Source organism: Microcaecilia unicolor, chromosome 5 (genome assembly GCF_901765095.1).
Source record: "Microcaecilia unicolor chromosome 5, aMicUni1.1, whole genome shotgun sequence".
Lineage (NCBI taxonomy): Eukaryota > Metazoa > Chordata > Amphibia > Gymnophiona > Siphonopidae > Microcaecilia > Microcaecilia unicolor.
The window spans coordinates 151,226,008-151,251,041 of record NC_044035.1 but is presented as its reverse complement, the minus strand read 5'-3'; the positions used below and the strand labels follow the sequence as shown (position 1 = coordinate 151,251,041).

At 44.6% G+C, this 25,034-nt stretch overlaps 1 protein-coding gene across 1 annotated transcript in view; it reads right to left on the bottom strand.

The window, feature by feature from the left end:
- CHST3 (carbohydrate sulfotransferase 3) overlaps nt 1–11,884 on the bottom strand; it is a 161,728-nt gene extending 149,844 nt beyond the window's left edge. Inside the window, exon 1 of the mRNA XM_030203421.1 lies at nt 11,844–11,884. The gene's annotated coding sequence lies outside the window, so the exon portion shown is untranslated. The remainder of the gene's footprint in view (nt 1–11,843) is intronic.
- Between the last annotated feature and the right edge of the window lie 13,150 nt (nt 11,885–25,034).

The following is a 25,034-nucleotide window of genomic DNA, read 5'->3' as shown; positions in this document are numbered from 1 at the left end:
GGAAACGGCTGAGTTGGAGGAGCGGCGAGAAGCAGGCCCGGGAGGAAAACTCACTACTAGAGCTATCCCGCCGAAATGGCAGAGAGCAGGGAAAGGACCAAAAAGACTACAGCGCCAGCAATCCGCATCGCAGATCACCTGAGGAGGAAAAGGACAGACACCAGGAAAAATTAATAACTCTAAAGTTGTTGTTGAAGTTGAAGTTAACTATGTGGACTACCACCCCAGCGCTGGACATGAGGTAGTTTTGTTGAAAAAAAAATGCTGTTGCGGCGAGGCCCCGAGGAAGCGCCAGCTGTTCCTTCCTCTGAGTAGGCACACGAGTAGATTGTAAAGTGATGCCTAGATTGTGTGGGGGGAGGATGGGAGGGGGGAGAGGGGAGGTTATTAAGGGGATCATAGGGAACAAAGGCAGTCTAAGTGTGGAGCAAGTAAGGGGTATGGAAGTGGTTGTTGACCAAATTAAAACATGGTGGAGGGGCGTAAAACTATGTGATCAATCTTAATGGGGGATATTAAATGTATGTTGCTGAATGTCAGAGGGCTGAATATACCCAGAAAACGGCAGCTTCTGTTTCGGGAACTAAAGTGACTTGGGGTAGACATAGGATTGATACAGGAGACTCACCTCAAACCTAGATATGAATATCTATGCACCAACAAGAAATACCCTATCATTCATTTTGCCTCAAATACAGACAACACAAAAAGCAAGGGGGTACTGGTGGCATTCTGTAGTGGTAAGCCATGGGAAATAAAAAAGGTTATAAAAGACAAAGAGGGGAGATACCTGCTGATAGTAGTTGCACTGGGGGAAAGAACATATACACTAGTGAATGTGTACTGCCCCAACGCAGATCAGGGGGAGTTTCTCCAAAAGGTAGACCAGACTATCACCAGACATGTAGAGGGAACTTTATTGGTGGGAGGCGACTTTAACCTTACCCTGAATCCCTTATTAGATAATACAGCAAGTAAGGCAAACTATGCCAAACAGGACAGGAGGAAACTACACGAGTTTATAACACGCTGGCAGCTTGTAGATTATTGGCGAAAAGACAATCCCGTTCAGCGGGCATATACATGCCATTCTCTATCACATCAGTCATCATCCAGAATAGACATGTGGCTGGGGGATACTTCCCTACTGGGCTCAATAGGTGCGCAATCTATACTTCCTCACACATGGTCGGATCACTCACCGGTGACACTAATAATCAGAGAGCCAGTTTCTGGTAAGAAGACACGGCAATGGCGCCTTGATGACGCCCTATTAGCAGACCCATCTAACATACCCCAGATAGAAGCGAAAATTCAGGAATATATTCAATTCAATGATAATGAGGAGGTCTCCCCAACAGTGCTATGGGAGGGATTGAAAGCGGTGATAAGAGGACACTTGATAGCTTTGCGATCTAAGAGATGGAAGGAACGATGTGCTAAAGAAACTGAACTGCGCCAGTTACTAGCCCAGACTGAGCAGTTAATTCAGGAGGGAATTGAGCAAAACCAACAGGAGCTCAGGGGACAGGCGCATAACATCCGCACGCAGATACAGGAACTGGAGCTAGCAGATATAGCAGAAAAACTGCAGAAAGTGCGCCAATCATATTTCGAATTTGGGAATAAACCCAGCAGACTATTGGCTCACAAACTAGCTCAACACACTAGCAGAAACATGATCAGCGGCCTTAGAGACGCAGAGGGAAAGACACACACTGAGCCAGAATTTCTAGATACGGCCTTTAGCAGCTATTACCAACACTTATATAGCTCCGAGGGGAGCAGTGGAACAGAAGAAATTAGGGCTTACTTAACAAATGTAGATCTTCCACGACTCCCAGAATCAGCAAATCAAATATTAGGGAAACCCATAACACAAGAAGAGGTGGAACAAACGATCAAGGGGCTCGCCATCCACAAAGCACCAGGGCCAGATGGGTACACAAATAAATTCTATAAAACGTTTGGAAAATATTTGGCCCCCTTACTGGTACGGGTATTTAACTCCTTGAACGAAACCACAGGCCTCCCACCGACATGGAACCTGGCCACGATCACGGTTCTCCACAAACAAGGCAAAGACCCACAACAATGCAGCTCTTACAGGCCCATATCCTTACTGGGAGTTGATTACAAAATATTCTCCAAAATTATGGCCACTAGGCTGCAGAAATATCTCCCACAACTCATCCATGAAGACCAGGCAGGTTTTGTGCAAGACCGACAAACCTTTGATAATATTAGGAGGGCCCTACAGGTTATCCAAGGAGCCCGTGCGCTTCAATCACCTCTTTGTATATTATCATTAGATGCGGAGAAGGCCTTTGACCGGGTCAGCTGGCCATTCCTATTTGCAGTATTACAAGAGATGGGGGTGGGAGGGCGTTTTGCGGAATGGATACACCTAATATATAAAACGCCCAGCGCAGCTGTGCGGGTTAATGGTATACTGACTAGCCCTTTTCCCCTGCATAGAGGAACGAGACAGGGCTGCGCACTATCGCCCCTACTATTTGCTCTAGTAATGGAGCCACTGGCAATAAAGATACGAGCCCATCATCAAATACGGGGTCTAGTGGGAGGGGGCATTGAGACAAAGATACTGCTTTTTGCAGACGATATTTTGCTTCTTTTGAAGGATCCCCTGACTGCGTTCCCAGTACTGGAGGATGAAATTCAGACATATGGAGAGCTATCGGGCTTCAAGATTAATTTCGAGAAGTCTGAGGCACTTGATATAAATCTATCTAAAACCTCCTTAGATATACTAAAGAAACAATATCCATATAGATGGGCAACCAAGTATGTTAGATACCTCGGGGTCAACATACCACGCCAAATGGAAGAAATATTTGAGTATAATTATCCGAATAAGGTGCGGGAACTTTTTAGGGAACTGGAACGGTGGGAGGGATTAACTATATCCTGGGTAGGAAGAGTGAATGCAATTAAGATGATAATTCTCCCGAAATTGCTCTACCTATTTACGGCCCTCCCAATCGAGATACCGGACTCCTTTTTCAGGGGTCTGCAGGGCAGAATATTCTCATTCATCTGGAAAAAAAGGCCACCCCGAGTAAGGCGGGAAATGATGTACCAACCCCGAGATAGGGGGGGCATGGGGGTTCCATCCTTTCAGGACTATTATAGGGCAGCACACCTACGAATCCTAGCACTTTGGTCCCAAAACACAGGGAAATTATGGACAGATATAGAACAAAGCTGGCTAGAACCATATCCATTGAAAGCTATACCATGGCTACCGAGGCACACTCTGCGAGACCTGATCAAGAGAAGCCCCCCTTTGCTACAGGGGCCACTGAAGACATGGGACAGGGTTAGAGAACAGTTTTTCCCCGAACGCAAATACTTTAAACACACATATCTCAGATATGCACCCCAATTTGGCCCAGGAACTACAAACAGTGTATATAAAGACTGGGAAGAAATGGGACTGTATGCGTTAGGACAGATGTGCGAGGAGGGAGAGGTCCCCTCTTATTCACACTTATGCCAGGAACATGGACTATCCCCCATACAGGCCTTCCATTACCATCAAGTGCAGAACTTTATTAAATGTAAAGCGAAAGAAGAACTTGAGCTGACTGAGACACAACTTGAAAAAGGCATGACCAGGGGGGGGAATAAGGGAGGTATATCTAGAATCTACAAAGCACTCATAGTCCGAGAAAATCCGGTAGAGAGGTATACACATAAGTGGGAGATGGCAATAGGTGTTATGTTTGAACCAGCACAATGGAAAAGGGCGATCAAATCCTTACTTAGAGTATCAATCTCTAGCACCATGATTGAAAATGGGCATAAAATATTATATGGCTGGTACCAAACCCCAAGTCGCTTAGTTAAGATGTTTGGGTCAGGCTCCTCCCAATGTTGGAGGGGATGTGGATGTGAGGGCGATATGTATCATGTGTGGTGGTCTTGTGCACATGCACAGAGGTATTGGAGGACTATTGTGGACTACATAAATCTAGTGACGGCCACACACTTTGAACAAAAGGCAGAATATTGCTTGCTTCATTTTAAACCACCAGCGGTCCAGCCACATGTGCATCGGTTTGCTACGCAAGTATTTGTGGCGGGTAAATTGGTACTGGCGGCGGAATGGAAAAAGCCCAGCCTGCCGGACATCTCAAGGGTTCAAGAAAAATTGAAATATATCCACTTGATGTCCAAGCTCACGGCTTTGAATAACGGACGAATGGCCCAACACCACAAGATTTGGGAAGCATATCTCAGTTGGTCGGAACCACCAGTGAACATGCAAGAGGATAAAGACTGCGGGTAGGGAATGGGAGGGGGAGGGAGAGGGGAGGGGAGGGGAGGAGGGAAATGGGGGATAAGCTTAAGGATGCTTAAAGTGGAAATGATGACACATTGTAATAAGCAATCATCCCAAATGTTATGTACTTTGCAGAAGCAAAAATGTTTAATGTTGATAGTTATGAAAAACCATAAATAAAGAATTAAAAAAAAAAGAAAGTATTATTTTATGGAAAGGGTGTTGGAAGCATGGAATGGTCTCCCGGTGGAGGTCGTGGAGTCAAGGAAAGCATGGGATAAACACATGGGATCCCTTACAAAAAGGAAGAGTTAGGAGTAACAGAGGATGGGCAGACTAGATGGTCCATTTGGTCTTTATCTGCCGTCATGTTTCTATGTTTCTATATGAACTGTATAATGAAACATGATTTGAAAATTGAACTGTGTGCAAAACAGAGAAGGTCCTGGACTTTCCTGGTCTCAAGAATCAGTGAAGAGAGGGAAAGGATGGGAGTGGGAAGATGCCAAGACCTTTGGTGGAAAAGAAATGACATGCAGACAGGTTCTGGCTCTCAACATTTTAATATCTGGACACTAGCAAATGTAAGCCCCTGGTGGAGCAAGGTATAACACTTTTTTGAACACTTCAAAAAATGATGTTAGTTTTGTCATGGTTTACGATGGTACTGTGTCCCCAATTCAAGACAACACCAATTACACAGGTCCATCCATTGCTGAATTGCTTGCTGTCTCTCATTTTTGCTTTAAGTCAAGGGGAAAGTCATGTTGACTTCATATAACAACACAGGACTAAATTCAGTAAATGGTGTCCAAATTTGGGTGCCAAAAAAAATGAACACTGCGAGTCTAACTTTGGGCACGAGTATTTATACCAACTGAACCATAGTATAAATCCTCATGGTATAAATCCTCACCTGTAAATTAGGTGTGAATCCCCCACTATACACTATGCGTATCTTTAGCGAATGCCCTGAGCTGTCCATGCCTCTCCCACGGCCACAGCTTCTTTCAGATGTGCGTTAAAATATTTTTGTGTCCATCTTTATAGAATAGAGCATAGTAAGATGAGCATGTAAATCCTAATTTTTGCCAGTTAACCCCAATAATTGTTAGCGCCCAATTATTGGTGCTAATTGGCTCATTACTCAATTAAATTGCACTCACAAATTGGGCACATGGCCAAACTTACATGCGCAATTTTAAGCGCCATTTATAGAACTTGAGGGATAGTGTAGTCGCTATGTTGGTCCACTTGAATGCATAGAAATAAAGGGCAATAAACAAAAGGCCCAATGTTCAGAAGCAAATATTCCTAAAACGGCTGCTGTTATCCAGATGTTTGCATTCAACAGGAGTGTCTGAGACAGCCACTGAATATCATTCTAGATCATTGCAGCACTATCTGGCTAATGCCAGAGCAGTAGGGAAGACAGAGAATGGGCAGAGGAAGAATTTTCTGGAGAGTGGCGATATTCAACCAACTAAACTTTAGGGCAAAAGAGGTGTCCTAAAGTTATCCAGAATGCTATCCGAATAGTGGGCTTGATACCATTGCTATCCAGATAGCAAGGCAGCTCACTATTCTATTTGCTGAATATGCAGAATATTTTTAAATGCCACTACCAACATTAAAAATGAAACCCCAACCATGATATTTCAATATAAAGTGACACTTTATTATGTAACACAGTAACATGATAAATGAGGGCAACATAGTCCCACCCCCCATTGTTTTTAGAGTTATACCTACTGCTTCATGCTGGCCTCTCGTTTGTTTTTAGGGTTATACCCACGGCTCCATGCAAGCTCCCCCCCCCCCATTTGTTTTTAGGGTTATACTTGCCGCTCCGTGCAGGTCCCTGTCTCCCCCCCCCCTTTTTGATTTTAGGGCTATACCCACTGCTCCATGCAGGTCCTCCCCTCTTCTGTTTTTAAGGGGAGGACCCGCTGTTCCACACAGATTACACCTCCAGCTATGCTTTTTTTTAAGTGTGAGTCATTTAAGGTTTACCTGGAGTGGAAACGCTCCATACTTTCATTCCATCCTCTTTCCATACGGGGATCTTCTATGTTTTTCCCACACCTTTATGAATTCTGTCACTGTTTTTGTCCCCACCACCTGCTGCGGAAAAGCATTCCAAGTATTCATCACCCTTTCTGTGAAAAGCATTTCCTGATTTTGCTTTTAAGTTTCTGTCCTTGCTGTTTCATTTCATGTTTTCTAGTTTTATAACCTCCCTGTTTTTGGAAAACATTTGTTTGTTCATTAATATATTTCCTTAAATGTCTGTAGCTTATCTCCCAAGTCCCTCCTCTCCTCTAGGGTATACATATATATATACAAGTATTCAAGTCTCTTCCCATAAATCCTCTGGTTTGGGCCCCAAACCATTTTGGTCACTTTCCTCTTAGCAGTTTTATGTCCTTGGCAAGATACAGCCTTCAAAACTGAACACAGAACTCTAACTGGGGCCTCACCCATGACTTGCACAGGGGCACTATCACCTCCTTCTACTGGATATGCCTACATGAATATATTTCTTGACTAGTTCTCAGGAGCAAACATTTCCTTTCACATGTTAGTTCCCAAGAGCTAGTCAAAGAAATGCATTTAGTCCAACTGACCTTTATTTCTAAAAACAGTGAACAGAAATGAAAACTCCCTGGAGACTTCATATCAATTCTCATAAACATTCCCCATGCCTCAGTTTCTACACAAGGCATGTGGTGCTCCTTTGCCAGAACAGATAGCTTTCTTCCTTCCCACAATTTCAGTGCCAAAGACATGTGGCAACAGTGAGGCCATACATTCAGCAAAGCATTTTCCTCCCCCCAAATATTCTGCATCCCTGGGCATTCACAGTTTCTGAAGACCTGATAGGTCAGGACCTAAATGGGGGGGGGGGGGGGGGGGTGGGGAGAGGGGAATGGATTCCAGACAGAAGAGATTCTCAGCTAAACCTTTTTAGTATGTAGAAATAAGGCCTAACAAACAGTTGTGGGTGATAATCAGGGGCAGACTGACAGTGATCTGGGCCCCTGGGCAGAAAGGGTCATTAAGCCCCCACCACCGCCGCTGCCCCCACCTTTGTCTCCAGCACACTCCCCCCCCCCCCCCCCCCCCAACACACTACAGCTCCCTGGGCCTATCTTGAACAGCCCTGGTGATCTAATGGCCTCTTCAGGGGCAGGAAGCAACCCCACTCTTTCCTGCCTGCCGCCGCCACTTCTACTTAATGGCTGCCAAGACTTCCTGCAGCAGGCTCGCGGGTCTAAGCAGTCTCGGCAGCCATTTTGAAGATGTGGTAGTGCCAGACAAAGCAGCAGCAGGAGGTAGGAAAGAGTGGGGTTCTTTTCTGCCCCGAAGAGGCCACAAGACCACCAGGGCACTTCAAAGTAGGCCTGGAGGGCTGCAGTGTGCAGGGGGGGAGAGGCACGAGGCCCCCCCAGAGCCTCTGGACCCCCGGGCACTGCCCAGTTGCCAATATGGTCATTCTGCCCCTGGCGATAATCTTTATCAATTAGTCGACTAAAAATGGAGTGACCCAAAACTTGTTAGCTGAGCCTTGTTTCTACATATTTGTGTGGCTTAACTGGGCCACCATAATACTTTTAAAGATATATATATACAGGGGTAAATATTCAGCTGGCAGTAGTCAGTTTTTTTGGCCACAACCAGAATTAACCCCAAATTTTCAATGCTGGGCCATGTCCGGCATTGAAATCCGGGCATACATGATGGATATCACATATGCAGTTAAGTACAATATTCAGCAATTCACTGCAGAAGGTGAACCATATAAAGATAAGTCTGCAATTTATATAATCCTATTAATGTGGTAACCTTATGCAGTTAACCCCTAAATATCATGAATTAACTGCGTAAGTGCCAACTCCCCCTCCCCCTCCACAAATTAACCAGCTTTAGCTTGGACCAAGCCTTTAACGGAAGAAATAAGCCACATTGAGCCTGGAAAATGTGTGATACAAATGCAACAAATAAATAAATAAAAATAAAACCAACTTGTTAGTCTCACTCACACACACAAGGATTGACTCGGGCTGCACATACTGCAGAGGGACATGTTTATCCACTCCTACCCTAGCTGAGATAATATTTAACCATCTCTCTGACCTCACATGCAACTTTCTTCAAATCAATCACCTTACTTTCTAATTCTTACAACTCTCTTACTCATCTATATGTTACAACTTTGCCTTACCCTTCACTACCAATTATAATGTTCTAATACATATTGTGTTGTCATTGCAAGTAGTATATCATACCATACCTTGTATTGTTGTTCGAATATTTTTACTGCTCTAATTGCCTCCTGCTCATGTTTGACCTATTCTTACTGTACACCGCCTTGAGTGAATTCCTTCAAAAAGGCGGTAAATAAATCCTAATAATAAATAATCTCTATATATAAAAGGCAACCCCAACGTTCTAATGAAGCCTCCACGGAAGTTGAGGCGCCCCAGATATCCGGTGTGCCCATGAGTGTCTGCACCGCCCTCGTGTCAAAACGTGATGACGTCGAGGGCGAAGCAATGACACTCGAGGGCCCAAATGGAAACGGCACAGGCACGGAAGCGCAGCAAAAAAAAAACCCTCCCCACACAGAACGAACCACGAACAACATCCGACTGTCACACGGAGGCAGGCAAGCAGCTCGGAGGGACAGAGGGAGGGGGCCCCTACCATTATAGAACCTTGCTAGTGCCCGTTTCATTGCGCTCAGAAATGGGCCTTTTTTCCTAGTAATAAACCCCAAAAGTCTATGAATGCCACACGCAAATTTGAACACACACCCAATTTGCATGCACAGTTTAACTGAATAACAAGCTAATTAGCATGTTAGAAAAGATAAGCGCCAAAAGCTGCCCCAATTTGACTGCCCCTATCGGACTGACTGTTCATTTGTCTTTTAGATTGTAAGCTCTTTGAGCAGGGACTGTCCCTCTATGTTAAATTGTACAGCGCTGCGTAACCCTAGTAGCGCTTTAGAAATGTTAAGTAGTAGTAGTAGTAAAAGCTAATTTAACAGTGAAAACAAGAAGTCAAGTTTGCCTTCTTATTGGATGACCTCTTTTGTATATGAAAAATTGAAAATGATTTTCTACATTTTTTGACTAAAAAATGATGAAGAAAAGGGAAGAAAACTCTTGTGTGTCATAAAATGGATTGTTACATTAATTAGCTGGGAAATTGTGAGTTCTTAAGTGTCCCCTCTAATGTTTCTGTTTTTTGACCATTTATTTGAATAATCAATTATTGGCACTAATTGGCATAAATTGAAATTTACGTGTATGTTTTCAGTCATGGGGATCTGCGTGTAAATTTTATGCACAGCTCCAAAAGGGGCGTAGCTATGGGTCATGGGCGGATCAGGGGCGTTCCTACAATTTATGCGCACTGTTATAGAATAAGGAGGATCCGCGCCTAATTTAGACATGAAGATTTATTTTATTTTACTTGTTACACTTGTATCCCACATTTTCCCACCTATTTGCAGGCTCAATGTGGCTTACATAGTACCGTAGAGGCGATCACCAATATCGGTATGAACAAATACAGAGTGAGGGTGTGGTAGAGTAAAGTTCATGCGTGACAGACAGATTTAGGAATCATGAGGAGGAAGAGTTAATTTATGTCCAGTACGAGCTTTGGTTTTGTTGTGTTGCAGCATTTAATGTGTTGAGGCATTTAAGTCAGATCGTTCGGATATACCTTTTTGAACAGGTGAGTTTTTAGTAGTTTCCGGAAGTTTAGGTGGTCATATGTTGTTTTCACAGCGTTTGGTAGTGCGTTCCATAGTTGTGTGCTTATATAGGAGAAGCTGGATGCGTAGGTTGATTTGTATTTGAGTCCTTTGCAGCTTGGGTAGTGGAGATTTAGGTATGTTCGTGTTGATCTTGATGTGTTTCTGATTGGAAGGTCAATGAGGTCTGTCATGTAACCCGGGGCTTCAGCGTTGATGATTTTGTGAACGAGGGTGCAGATTTTGAACGCAATACGTTCTTTGATTGGGAGCCAGTGTAGTTTTTCTTGTAAGGGTATTGGGCAGTAGGCATGCTTCGATGCGGAGAGGGGAAGGGGGGGGGAGAATTTAGTGTTGGACCTGTATTATTTATTTTAAAAGTTAAAAATACATATATACAGCAGCACTAAAAAAGGTACAGGGAAGGGCAACCAAAATGATACAGGAGATATAACACCTCCCCTACGGAAAAAGTCTAAAGTGTTTAGGGTTCTGCTAGGTACTCCAGGGTTTACTTAGTGTAAATCCTTATGTCTAAAGTTAGGCACCGATCCCAGCGTATTTTATAACAGCCTAATTTTCAGCGCCATTTCTACAATACAGCTTAGGGCGTTTTTGACGCTATTTATAGAATTTGGTACTGAACATCCGCAGTTAGTCCATTCTTTGTATATCACCCCCCCCCCCACCCCACCCCACCCACCCACCCACCCATGCATACACCCCCCCCCACCCCCAGTATTTAAACAGATGAAATGTGATGGAGTGCTGCTCTTGCACCCACAGGGCTCTAAGTTAAGAGCATTCTCCTCTGTTCAGACCACACCACATCTGAGCACAATGCCAGGAGAATATTGGCACCCATTTTCCATTACAAGCTGGATAAGTATACATTAAATGCACTTGCATATATATACTTTAGATAACTGTCAAATGTGTCACCAGTCAGCAAGCAACTGAGCTTTTTACAATACTTTGCAATTATCGTTTGATTGCACTTTTAAGTTACAACGTAGAGTACACTGATAGTTCAAAGAAAATTATTTTTTAAATGCTTATTAGAGCGTGTATTGATCTGTGTTGTGACTTCATGAAAAAGCTTTCCACTCAAAACGAGAGCGAGTACATATATGCATACTGTACTTGTGCTCTGAAGACAGGGAAAACATTAATCCGCCTTTTCCTTGGGGAGCTCATGCCTCATGCATAAATCTTTCTGAGAGCACTTTCTCAGAAATGATAACCCTCTACATGCACACACTGCTCCCTAGCTTTTCGGTTTTACAAACACCCTCGCCTGTTTGCAGCATGGTGTGTGGGCAGGGGAGGAAGAAAGGATTACCCTGAACTCTATAAAGCTGAAAAAGAACAAAAAAAAATGTCCCCCTGGTTGAAGACCCTACTGCTCCGATGCACCAAGACTCTCTTTTCCACCCCCTACAAGGATGTCCTCGAGGAAAACGGCAACTTTTTTATTTATTCAGTAACATCACCGGGGACCCTTCTGTTTTTCTCGCCTAATCTCTACTTCTGTAGCACACAACAAACAGTACGACGCTTCCTGCCTTTACATCTCTCCCCCTGTGGACGAACTTGCCTTCTTCCTCTGCACAAACTTCAGCATCTCAGATCAATCAACTCTCGGCCCCCCTTTCCCCCCCCCCCCCCCCCCCCCACAAAATAAATGCAAAAGATCCCAAGGGAGACATGCACCCCATCCCTGGAGTTTGACACACTCTCTGCACTGCTCAGGCTGGAAACGGCACTTACAGAAAACGAGGCGATCCGGGACTCATCCGGTCTCTTACAGCTCCGTGTGTCTTGTTGCTTTCTTGGGGGGGGGGGGGGGGGGTTATCTTCAGATCCACACGGCTCCCTCTCGATCAAGACCTGGAAGGAGGCCAGAGTAAGATCCTTGGTTGGAGAAAGCAGTTCGGGTGGGAGCTGGTTGCTGGTGTGGTTCTCTATAGGAGACGGTGAGAGACGCCCAAAGTGAAAGGTGAAAAAAAAAACACCTTATAAAATACGGGAGGGGGACGCTGATAACTTTTCACAGCTTTCTCCAGCCAGAAGAGCACAAAAATAGCAACCTCTTCAACCCTGTTTGCTGGAGCACCTGAGTAATGGAGCCAAAGAGGAGGCCAGAAATGCAGCTGCCCCGGTTCTCAGCCGTCCTCGCACCCCTGACTCAGGCTCCCTCTGATCCCTCGTGTGCCCCAACGCTGAGATGCCTGTGGAGCTCACAGAGTGGTACAGAAGCATCGCCGGTTGCATCCATCCCGCGTCTGAGCAGCAGGGGCAGGGGCAGGGCCGGGGGAGGAGGCTAGTCAGAGCATCTGTACTCACTCCTCCCCTCGGCATCCTGAGCACAAGGAGCTCTCTGTTACTTTTCCACCCATGGCAGTCCTGTGCACCCAGAGTGCAGAGATTTGGGTTCAATCCCCTATTCGACCAGGCTCCGTGCAAGTGCATTAGATGCTCTAGGCTTTGCCCCCCCCCCCCGAAATCACCCTCTCTCATGATAACCCCAATACTATAGCTACGATCCTGCAAAACCATAAGTGCACGTACTTTATAAAGGCAGCATATGTGCCTCTGGGCTTTTATACACTGTACATAGGCATAGGAGCCAACTTTTCAAGATTATTGGGGGTGCTAAGCCCAGTGGAAATAACCCTTCCTTGGACACATACAATGAATTTTCTGGATATTCGGGGTGCTCAAGCACCCACAGAGTGGCTCCAATGTACATAGGACTTCTGATTCTACAGATTTATAAACTGTAAGTATAGGTGTTTATTTTCAGCTTATTGGGGTTTATAGGGAACCTACCCAATATATGTATATATCAGTATTTTCACTTCATGGAATTAAATTTTAGGCACTTTTTTTAAGGTGGATTCTATTTTGTACACTGTAAAGTTTACAGTCAGATACTTTCTTGGGGAAAACAATCAGAAGCGTGACCAAATCCAAACATTCCCTATAAGACCATGAAATACGTAAGGAAATCTAAGCTATGTATCTGCTTTATACAACCTTGGGTGAATCTTTTCATAAAGGCCATTATCAAAATACCAATCAATAAATAAACTCCCTTTGTGTTCTGTCCACAGCACCCAGGGTAAACCTGAAAAACAAAAATGGACATCAGACAACAAAACAGCTAAAAACTATTTCATGTGAATCTATGAGAAGTGAGTGAAAAACAATATTTTGGTAATGTATGTGAAAACCCTGTTTGAATATAAAGCCAGCACAACATGGTAATCACAGTAGGAAAGCCGATGTTTTGTGGTACCAAACCCTGCCACGACCACCATTCTTACCTGACCTGAACATGGAGGAAAGGAGAAACAGGGGTGATATGATACAGACGTTCAAATATCTGAAAGGTATTAATCCGCAAATGAACCTTTTCCGGAGATGGGAAGGCAGTAGAACTAGAGGGCACGATACGAGATTGAAGGGGGGCAGACTCAAGAAAAATGTCAGGAAGTATTTTTTCACAGAGAGAGTAGTGGATGCTTGGAATGCTCTCCCACGGGAGGTGGTGAAGAGGAAAACGGTAACGGAATTCAAACATGCGTGGCATAAACATAAAGGAATCCTGTTCCGAGGGAATGGATCCTCAGAAGCTTAGCTGAGATTAGGTGGCAGAGCTGGTGGTGGGAGGCACGGCTGGTGGTTGGGAGGCGAGGATATTGCTGGGCAGACTTATACGGTCTGTCCCAGAGCCGGTGGTTGGGAGGCAGGGATAGTGCTGGGCAGACTTATACGGTCTGTGCCCTGAAAATGACAGATACAAATCAAGGTAAGGTATACACAAAAAGTAGCACATATGAGTTTATCTTGTTGGGCAGACTGGATGGACCATGCAGGTCTTTTTCTGCCGTCATCTACTATGTTACTATGTTACCTCTGTTGCGCTGGTCCTGTCTGCACAAGCGACTTGCCTCTTTACCTTTAAGCTTCACAGTGCTCCAGTGCCAGTGTCCCTAGAATGGAGACTTGCACCAGAGTTCCTTCCTGCACTGTGTGGCAGAGGAGATGGGCTGATGCAGTGGCAGCAGTGGTAAGAGCAGCCCTGAGGGAGGCGCCCATTCTAGTTTGCAGGGAATGCCAGAAACCCTGGATCCCTCTTTGTATAAATATAGTGTAAGAAAAAATATTAAACATAGTGCAAATACCACACCCAGCAGACCTTCCTCCCTAACAAAACCAAAATTAATGATAAAAGATCTACCTGACACAATTTGCCCAAACACTGGCTCTTATCTGTAAATCTTATGTAAGTCTCAAAGTAAAGCACTGGTGTGTGACAGCAAGCCCCAGGTAATCCTAGGCTACCGAAGCAGGGAGCAGTGCACCAAGTATTTGCTTTCTCAAGTGAGTGCTGACAAGCAGAGGTTCCACTCCAATGACATCATCTAGCCACAGGCTGCGGACATCATTAGAGCATCACAGGTGAGGATGATTTACAGGGGGTTTTGGTGATGACCAGAAAACCCAAATTTCTCATCAGGATTTTCCAGTTATAACCAAAATCAAAAGCTCTATTCTGTGTACAAAAGAAGAGTGGGACTTTGGGGGTGATTATGTCTGATGACCTTAAGGTAGCCAAACAGGTAGAAAAGGCCAGAAAGATGCTTGGATGCATAAGGAGAGGGATGACCAGCAGGAAAAAAAGAGGTGATATTGCCCTTGTATAAGTCTCTGGTGAGGCCCCATTTTAGAGTACTGTATGCAATTCTGGAGACTGCACCTACAGAAAGATATAAACAGGATGGAGTCGGTCCAGAGGATGGCTACAAAATGAGTAAGTGGTCTCGGTCAAAAAACATATAGGGACAGGCTCATGAACCTCAACATGTATACGGTGGAAGAGAGGCGGGAGAGAGGGGTTATGATAGAGATGTTTAAATACCTCAGTGGCATTAATGTACAGGAGGCGAGCCTTTTTCAAATGATGGAAAACTCTGGAATGAGGGGGCATAGGATGAAGTTAAGAGAAAATAGAGTTATGATGAATCTAAGAAAATACTCTTTCACCGAAAGGGTGGTGGATGTGTGAAATGGCCTCCCAGTGGAGGTCGTGGAGATGAGGACTGTGTCAAAATTTAAGAAAGTGTGGGACAGGGATCCCTTAGGAAAGGAGGAGGTAATGGTTACTGAGGAGGGGCAGATTGGATGGGCCATATCTGCCGTCATGTTCTCTGTTTCTATAAAATAGGCTTCTACAACCAGCCCCAAGAGTGTGCAAACGTTAATACACAAATATACAGCTGCCCCAACCATTAGACAACACTAGGTAATCACTTAGGACCTTGGTGTTCACCCCCAGTTCTCAAGGGCTGCCAATGGGTCAGGTGTTCAGGATATAACATAGTAACATAGTAGATGACGGCAGAAAAAGACCTGCATGGTCCATCCAGTCTGCCCACAAGATAAATTCATATGTGTATACCTTACCTTGATTTGTACCTGTCTTTTTCAGGGCACAGACCGTATAAGTTTGCCCAGCAGGATTCCCCGCCTCCCAACCACCAGTCCCGCCTCCCTTCACCGGCTCTGGCACAGACCGTATAAGTCTGCCCTCCACTATCCTAGCCTCCCAACCACCAACCCCTCTTCCCCCCACCTGCTCCGCCACTGAATTTCGGCTAAGCTTCTGAGGATCCATTCCTTCTGCACAGGATTTCTTTATGTATATACCACTCATGTTTGAATTCCGTTACCATTTTCATCTCCACCACCTCCCGCGGGAGGGCATTCCAAGCATCCACCACCCTCTCTGTGAAAAAATACTTCCTGACATCTTTCCTGAGTCTGCCCCCCTTCAATCTCATTTCAGGTCCTCTCGTTCTACCGCCTTCCCATCTCTGGAAAAGATTTGTTTGCGAATTAATACCTTTCAAATATTTGTTCAGGATGTCCCTAATGAATATGCATGAAGATGATTTACATGCCTTCTACCTCCATTATATGCACATCTCTTCCATGCATATTCATTTGGGACTTCCTGAAAACCCAACCCGATTGCGGTCCTTGAGAACTGAGAGTGAAGACTAATGCCCTGGTGGTTGCCTAGTCTTTGGGCCAGCCCTGGATACATGCATAGAATTGCATCCAGGGCTTTTTTGAGGAGGTTCTTGGGGGTACTGAGTACCAGCACCTTTTACATTGTTTGCTAAAATTGACCCATGGACCCCAAATTTTAATGAACGAGCTCAGGCTTTACACAACAATTCTGCCTTGTCATAGGTTCTGTGACTGGTTGCAGGGTGCCTGGCTATTGTGGGGTGAGTCCCTCAGCGATCACCCTTCCCTTGAAGGGTGGCCTAGCATTTGAGTAATGGCACCTTTTTTGCTAGAAAAAAAAACGCACTGATTACATCAGATTCAGAACAGCTGTAAAATTTGAAGTAGAGAGTTGGGGGGGGGGGGGGAGAGTTGGGGGGGGGGGAGGAAAAGGCTTAACCTGTAAACCAGGTGTGGTTAGAGGCTGGGATTTTTGGCATCCTTAATCGTCGGTGCCCTGGGCCAGATACTTACCTGTCCAATGGTTAAGCCAGCCCTGTCCACATTTGAACTTTTCAGTAATGGTATTAACATAATGTGACCTAGAAGATCTGGCATATTACCTTCTGACAATAGTTGATTTGACTAAATCAGTGAATTTAAGTAGGAAAAAGAACTCTTAACACGTAGGCAAAACTTCAGCCTTTGTCACGATTGTGCCCATATTTCATGCTCTCATTCATTTTGCCACCTGGTGGTCAGACCTGGTGGCTGCGATGGACTGTCTGCTTGCTGTTTCCCATGTTCCAGAAATCATTACGGTCCGGTCCGGATCTTCCAGCCTTCCAGACTGTCTTGGGATTTTTGGAATTAAGCACCACCCTTACCTGGTGACCTCCCTGGTATTTTGCCTTTATTAACCACCTAGAAACTTTCTAGTTTGCCTTTGCAACAGAGGTCCTCAGAAGAGTTTTCATCTGTGAGAGTTTGTTGCAATGCTAACCTTGCTACTTTCAGTTTCAGCTAGACCCTGCTTGTTTCCTGGTTTATTCTACTGTTTGTTGCCTACCCAAGACTCTGCTTGTTTCCTGGTTTATTCTACTGTTTGCTGCCTGCCCAAGACTCTGCTTGTTTCCTGGTTTATTCTACTGTTTGCTGCCTACCCAATACTCTGCTTGTTTCCTGGTTTATTCTACTGTTTGCTGCCTGTCCAAGTCCCTGCTTGATTCCTGGTTTACTACTGTTTGCTGCCAGCCTGTTTGGTTCCTGGCAGGGGCGTAGCCACGGGTGGGCCTGGGTGGGCCCAGGCCCACCCAGTTTTGGTTCAGGCCCACCCAGCAGTGGAGGCAGCGGAGCGGAGGGAGCAGGCTGAGCTCCGTTCCCGCATCTGCCTCCCTCACTCTCACGGCAGCGCTTCCCAAACGCTGCCCACCGCCGCCATGATCGCGGGATTTACCTCCCTCCTCTCAGCACTCAGCAGCAGCGGTAGCGAATCATACACGCTGCCTCCTTCTAACCCGGAAGTGACTTCCGGGTTAGAAGGAGGCAGCGTGTATGATTCGCTACCACTGCTGCTGAGTGCTGAGAGGAGGGAGGTAAATCCCGCGATCATGGCGGCGGTGGGCAGCGTTTGGGAAGCGCTGCCGTGAGAGTGAGGGAGGCAGATGCGGGAACAGAGCTCAGCCTGCACTATAAATTTTTTTGGGGGGGGAGAAGAGGGCTCCGGGCAGCCAGGTGGAATCGGAGGACATGGATGGGAGCGGGAGGGGCGAGAGGAGAATCACTGATGGCTGGAGGGAGGGGACAGGGGAGAAAAGAGAATTGCTGGTATAGATGGATAGAGGGGGGCAGGGGCAAGAACAGAATTGCTGGGTATGGCTGGATAGGGGCAGGGCAGAGAGGAGACTTGCTGGGGATGGATGAATGGAGGGGGCAGGGGAGGGAAGAGAATTGCTGGGGATGGATGAATGGAGGGGGGCAGGGGAGGGAAGAGAATTGCTGGGGATGGATGAATGGAGGGGGGCAGGGGAGAGAGAAGAGAATTGCTGGGGATGGATGGATGGAGGGGACGGGGAGAGAGAAGAGAATTGCTGGGGATGGGTGGATAGAGGGGGGCAGGGGAGAGAAAAAAATTGCTAGGTATGGATGGCTGGAGGGGAGAGGAGAGTTGCTGGACATGCATGGATGGAGGGGAGGAAAGAGGAGATAGGAAGGTTGCTGGACATGGGTGTATGAAGGGGAGGGCAGAGGAGAGGAGGGTTGCTGGACATGGATGGAGGGAAGGACAGGGGAGAGGAGGGTTGCTGGACATGGATGGAAGAGAGGGAAGGGAGAGAGAAGAAATGCTGGACATGGATGGAGAGGATGGAAGAGTGAGGAAGGAGATGAGGCAAAAGGCAGAGAGGAGAAAAAGTGCACATGGATGAAGAAAATAGGCAGAAGCTGGATCCACTGGACAGTCAAGTCTGCGGAGGACCCAGCTTTTACTTATGGATATAGAGCAAGAAATGAAGAAGAAAGGAGGAAAGTAAAGAAATAAATGGAAATGAAGCCCTGGAAACGGAGTTAAGAGGACAGATAGCGGCAGAATCGGATACTGGGCCAGCATGATCAGAAAAACAGTCACCAGACAACAAAGGTAGAAAAAAATCATTTTATTTTCATTATAGTGTTTGGAATATGTCCACTTTGAGAATCAGGTGCTCAACATTAAAAGTTTATATTTATTTACTTATTTATGGCATTTTATCCCACATTAAACATGAATTAAATTGGAACCTGGGATCATTTAATTTTTTTTTCCTGGAGAGAGTAATGCATTGCCCCCCCCCCCCCCCAGGCTCTCTCCCCGGCTATAGCCAGCTCTGCAATTTTGAGGGGAGGTGCACAGGTGGACGGGGGGGGGGGGGGGGGGTTGCAGAGGTGGACTGGGGAGAGAGCCTCTTGTTAAACATTTACCAGCACACCACTGTCTAGTGCCCACCCATCCAACCTGTTGGCCCACCCAAAAATTGACTTCTGGCTACGCCACTGGTTCCTGGTTTCCCTTCTGCTTTGCTGCCTGCCAGTAAGACTCTGCTTGATTTGTGGACTATTCTCCTGCTTCCTGCTTATTGCTTCTGTTCCAGTCCAGCTGCTCCAGTCCGACCTGTGCCCCGTCTGTCTGGGGTCCGCCTTGCTGCCTGTTTGGGTGGTTCTCCTGCCGCTGCCGGTTATTGGTAGTGGCCCAAGGGCTCACTTTTCCTGACCAGTGTGACAGAATGTGACAGCCTTGCACTTAACTGTCAGGACCCTACATTCCCTCTTTTGATTTTCATGATTAAATGCAAACCCTGTTAGAATGATCCTGTAGATGTGCAAAACGGGGTCCCAAAAAACAACAAGGCAGACGATCCGCAAACTTCAGGACGGAAAACAAAAGAGCAGATCAGTGATAGATGTGTACAAACTTTATTAGTCAATTTGCATATAAAATAATATGCAAAATGGGACATTATAAACTTCATTTTATATATATGCACTGTATATACACACATTGAAAGCAATTTCTAAATCATTCACCTTTACCCAGGTAGATGGGCTATTTGAAAACTGTCCCTGTGGATAAATGTACACGCTGATGGTCATTTGAGTTTATGTGGCTGCAGGACTTACTGTTTTGTTTTGACTCCCCCATCCCCAGAATCTGCTGCCTTAGGTGATTGCCAAGTTTGCTTAATGGTTAAGCCTGCCCTGCCTAGAGGTCAGCCTTAATGATAAGTTGGTAATTAATTGGGAGAAGGATTTAAAACAGGGGACAATTGTGGACCAGGTATCAATGGCATCACTGCCTAATAGAGGTTGGTTCTGATGGAACTGGAAGTCCAATAGATCATGAGGAAATGACTGAGCCAAAATACAAAAAGCTTTCTTCCAGACATTTACTCCCTAATTCTATAAAAGTCACCAAAAATGGTGTACGCCCAATTTGCATGCACAATTTAAGTCAATAACAAGCTAATTCATGACAATAATTGGCTTTTTAACAAGCAATTAACTGGTTTTGGCTTGGGCACTAACCTTAAAAAGTCTATGAATGCCGCACACAAATTTGGATGCACACCCAATTTGCGTGCACAGTTTAATTGAATAGCAAGCCAATTAGCATGTTTGAAAAGCTAATTTAACAGTGAAAACAAGAAGTCAAGGGGCCCTTTTACTAAGCTGTGTAAGCATCTACGCATGCCCCAACACATGCCAAAACGGAGTTACCGCACGGCTACTCTTGCGGTAATTTTATTATTGCTGCATGTCCGATACGCACGGTAGAAAAAAAATCATTTTTATTTTCAGCCATGAGTATCGGATACACGCCAAGTGGCATTTGGTGTGCGTAGGTCATTACTGCCTGGTTACCGCGTGAGACTTTACCGCCAGGTCAATGGCTGGCGGTAAGGTCTCAGGCCCAAAATGGGCGCACAGCAATTTTGATTTTGCCGCACGTCCATTTTCGGCCAAAAAAAAATTCTGCACACGCCCAAAACCCACGCCTACACTACCGCAGGCCATTTTTCAGCTCACCTTAGTAAAAGGACCCCCAAGTTTGTCTTCTTATTGGATGACCTCTTTTGTATATGAAAGATTGAAAATGATTTACTACATTTTTTTGAATTAAAAATTATGAAGAAAAAGGAAGAAAACTCTTGTGCATCATAAAATGGATTGAGTTACAGCTCCCAGAATCAGTTTCAACAGTATGCAAATGGAGAAGCACACATTTACAATTGCTCCAAAGCTGGTGTAAATGCATGCATGTACTCTACATTATACTTTATTAAACAGACATGTACATTCCAACTCTGGCTCTGCTCTGCCCACATTGTTTCCCTGAACATCTATACACAGATAGATTGGAGGTATTTAAATGTCTCCCCTTTATTTTCTCTCCTCCAGGGTTTAAATGATCACATCTGAAGTCTGTCCCCATATGCTTTATGAGGACGGGAGAAGGTGTTCAGTTCTTGCTTCTCCATCTTTGATCCAGCTGTTACAGTCTTGCTGGCCACCAGCTGTGTGTTCTTTAACAACCATCAGGGAGCCAGACAGGCAGTTCAAAACTGAGTTTTATATTGCCAGTTTTAAATTGTGCGGGCAATCAGCCCAACTCGATATAATTTATAAGTTATTTATTATATACTTCAAACTCTACAAGGTACTCAGGGTGGAGTAGAACTAAATGAACCCCAATACTACAACATTTTTAATTTAAAAAAATTACAAATAATACAGCCAAATAATAATACACTAAGGGGGCCTTTTACTAAGGTGCACTGAAAAATGGACTGCACTAGTGTAGGTGCGTGTTTTGGACGTGCACAGATCCATTTTTTCAGCGCACCTGTGAAAAAAGGCCTTTTTTAAATTTTTGCTGAAAATGGATGTGTGGCAAAAGAAAAATTGGCACGTGTCCATTTTTGGTCGTCTGAGACGTTACTGCCAGCCATTGATTTAGTGGTAAGGTCTCTCGTGTTAACCGCGCAGTAATTGCCTATGCGCATCAAGTCAAAGTTACCGCCCGATTTTCGCCGCACACCAGAAAATAAAATATATTTTCTGGCGCACGTAGCAGATGTGAGTCAAAAATGAAATTACCGCACGGGCCACACGGTAGCCGGGCAGTAACTCCAAATTGACGTGTGTTGGGCACACATAGGCGCCTTCACGGCTTAGTAAAAGGGTCTATTTTACAAAGGCGTGCTAGTGTTTTTAGCATGTGCTAAAAATTAGCATGCGCTAACCATGTAGATGCCGATAGGAATATTATTTATTTATTTATTTATTTGCTAAATTTGTACCCCACATTTTCCCACCTATTTGCAGGCTCAATGTGGCTTACATTATATTGCAAAAGATATAGTTATGAACAGAGTAAGAGGTTTGTTTTAAATTAACATATTACTATGTAAGAATTAAGGAAGATATGTCTGTGGAATAATTTACATAACACATAATGAAAAAGAAAAAAATATGATAATATGGCTAATATAATCAGTTTAGAGGGATTAGTAGGTGGTTGATTATAGAATAATCAAGTTCTAAGGAGCATCTACATGGCATCTACATGGTTAGCGCATGCTAAAAAATGCTAGCACGCCTTTGTAAACAGGGCCCTAAGGGGTCCTTTTACTAAAGCTTAGTACGCACTAATGGAATGTTAAATGCTAAGAAGCCCATAGGTATAAAACAGGTTTCTTAGCATTTAGTGCATGCTAATTCTGTTTGCGCAAGCTAAACTTTAGTAAAAGGGCCCCTAAATACAAAAATATAGACAATTAAGAACAATAAATAAAGAAGCAAAATTGTAGTACTCTAAAAATTCAATATATTTTATCAGAAAGTAGTGCAAAACAAATAAGCCAAGCTCTCTCTCTAAAACATGTGTAGTCTTTCTCAGCCTACAAGGCTATTACAGGGGGGATAATCAGAAGCAAATGCCAGCACTAGAGGCTGTTAGCTTCATTTGCTAACGCCCCATGATCAGAGCCCTCGAGGAGCGCGTTGTTTCACGAGGCTTCCCAAAGCAGATTACAACAGTCAACATGAATCCATCAGGAAACAGGATATCCTCACTGAGATTTGGCCATGTATTACTGTATTCTATAGAACAGTGTAGAAAAATAAGCATACAATATAGAGAGTTTATTACTGATGATTCTACCAACTACAATAATTTTTAATGCTGTTTTAGTTATTTTCAGTTTTATTTCATGATATATATCTACATATGGAAAGCTTTCAAATAAATAAAATAGCTATCAAAATTTTTAAAAACACACATAGGCAGTCATAAACATTTGCTATTGTTTTTATATAGAAATATATTTATTGCTATCATAAATAAAGGCATATAGCACAGCACTGAAATCCACAATGCAGCACTGCAAATAACAAAGCAAGCTCTGCAGCACTGACAAATACATTTTGAATAAAGCCCTCCCCCTTCCTTCACAGAGACCCCTTAAAAACTCCCCAACTCCCCTTACACCCCCCCCCCATCCCCTCCTAACGGAGAGAATGCAAAACCTATGAGGTTTAATAAAGACAATATAAACCTCACAAGTTTGTTATTGTTTTCAATAGCAAACCAATTCAAAACTGCATAGAGCAATACTATATCAGAAACTTAAACTCACTCTAATTGCTCCAAATCAACAGGATATAGATGAGACCATGAACTACTATATTATCATTAAATAATATATAGCCTCATACGTCCAGGGTACCTTTATATCAATTAGGACACCACTGACTGACATTCATCATAGGCTACCACCACCTACCTAGCGCTGCAGAGAAAAACTCTCCTATCTAATCATGAGAGAAAAATCTGCAGTGCTTAGGCATATGGGACAATCAATTTAATAAATCATAAGTTCAAATGCTCATATCCATATGAAGAGAAATGTATGATGCTTTCTTATTGTTTCTCCTGATGAAGAAAACGAAACAGTGGGAGTCCTAATCCTGTCGAGGAATAAGAAAGAGTGGGAGTAACACGTGGACTTTAAGGAGTCACAGCCATGGACATTAAAAGAGAATTAAACAGCGACTGAGCTTTTTGAAAAGAGGCAAAGCTAAGTGTACACATAGAACTGTTTAACCTGGCTGTTGTTTTCCTATATTTCAGTATTGATACACATTTTTTCTTCTTTTTTAGACCCTTGATATAGTTTTTTTGGGTCATATTTAGGATTGATGAGCATTTGAACTTATGATTTATTAAATTGATTGTCCCATATGCCTAAGCACTGCAGATTTTTCTCTCATGATTAGATAGGAGAGTTTTTCTCTGCAGCGCTAGGTAGGTGGTGGTAGCCTATGATGAATGTCAGTCAGTGGTGTCCTAATTGATATAAAGGTACCCTGGACGTATGAGGCTATATATTATTTAATGATAATATAGTAGTTCATGGTCTCATCTATATCCTATTGTTTTCAATAGCAATTGCTATTGCTTTGTTCTAACCAATATGGTGGCAAACTCCGCCCAGTTTTTTCAGCCCAGATAATGGGCCACATAGGCTCATGCTGTCCCCTGTCATGAAACCCCCGTCGAGGTCCGCTTCCTCCTGCCTGCCGGTGCCTTTTACTTCAGCTGGCGGGGGACCCCAACCCCCGCCAGCCCAGCCGAGGTCTTGTTTAAGTTTTCTTCCTCATGCTGTGCTGTGCTGTTAAAAGCTGCATCCCTTCCCTTCCAGTTTCGGACGGAATCTGACGACGCAGTACGTTGACATCCTGCACGTACAACGTGCTGCGACGTCAGATTCCGTCCGAAACTGGAAGGGAAGGGATGCAGCTTTTAACAGCACAACAGCACAGCACGAGGAAGAAAACTTAAACAAGACCTCGGCTGGGCTAGCGGGGGTTGGGTCCACCACCAGCTGAAGTAAAAGGCACTGGCAGGCAGGAGGAAGCGGACCTCGGCGGGGGTAGGTGACGGCGACGGCGGGGGAGGGTTGACGGCGGAGGGGTTGACGGCGGTGGGGGGGGTCGGCAGCGGCAGCCGGGGGGGCTATAATGTGCCCCCTCACTCTAGCCCCTGCCCCCCTACTGCTGAACCTCAGATACGCCCCTGGTAATGACTAGCTGATAGAGAGGGAGGGGAGGAGAAGGACGAGTTCAGAGAGGGCCAGAAAACCTAAAAGTGGTGTGAGAGAGCTGTACTGGCTAGAGGATATAATACTGCAGTGAGGATCTGGAGGAGTAAGCAAAAGAAGGGAAAGGAGGAGAAGAGGCTGATAGTTGGGCTGAGGGACAGGGATATGAGTAGACACAGGCACTGAGACCTAGAAGACATGGGTTATGGAAGAGAGGCTGAGAAAACATGGCTGTGAAAGAGAGACACAGAAAAGAAGATTTTAAATCTCCCAGGTTTTAACATAATTAAGGTTTAAAATAACC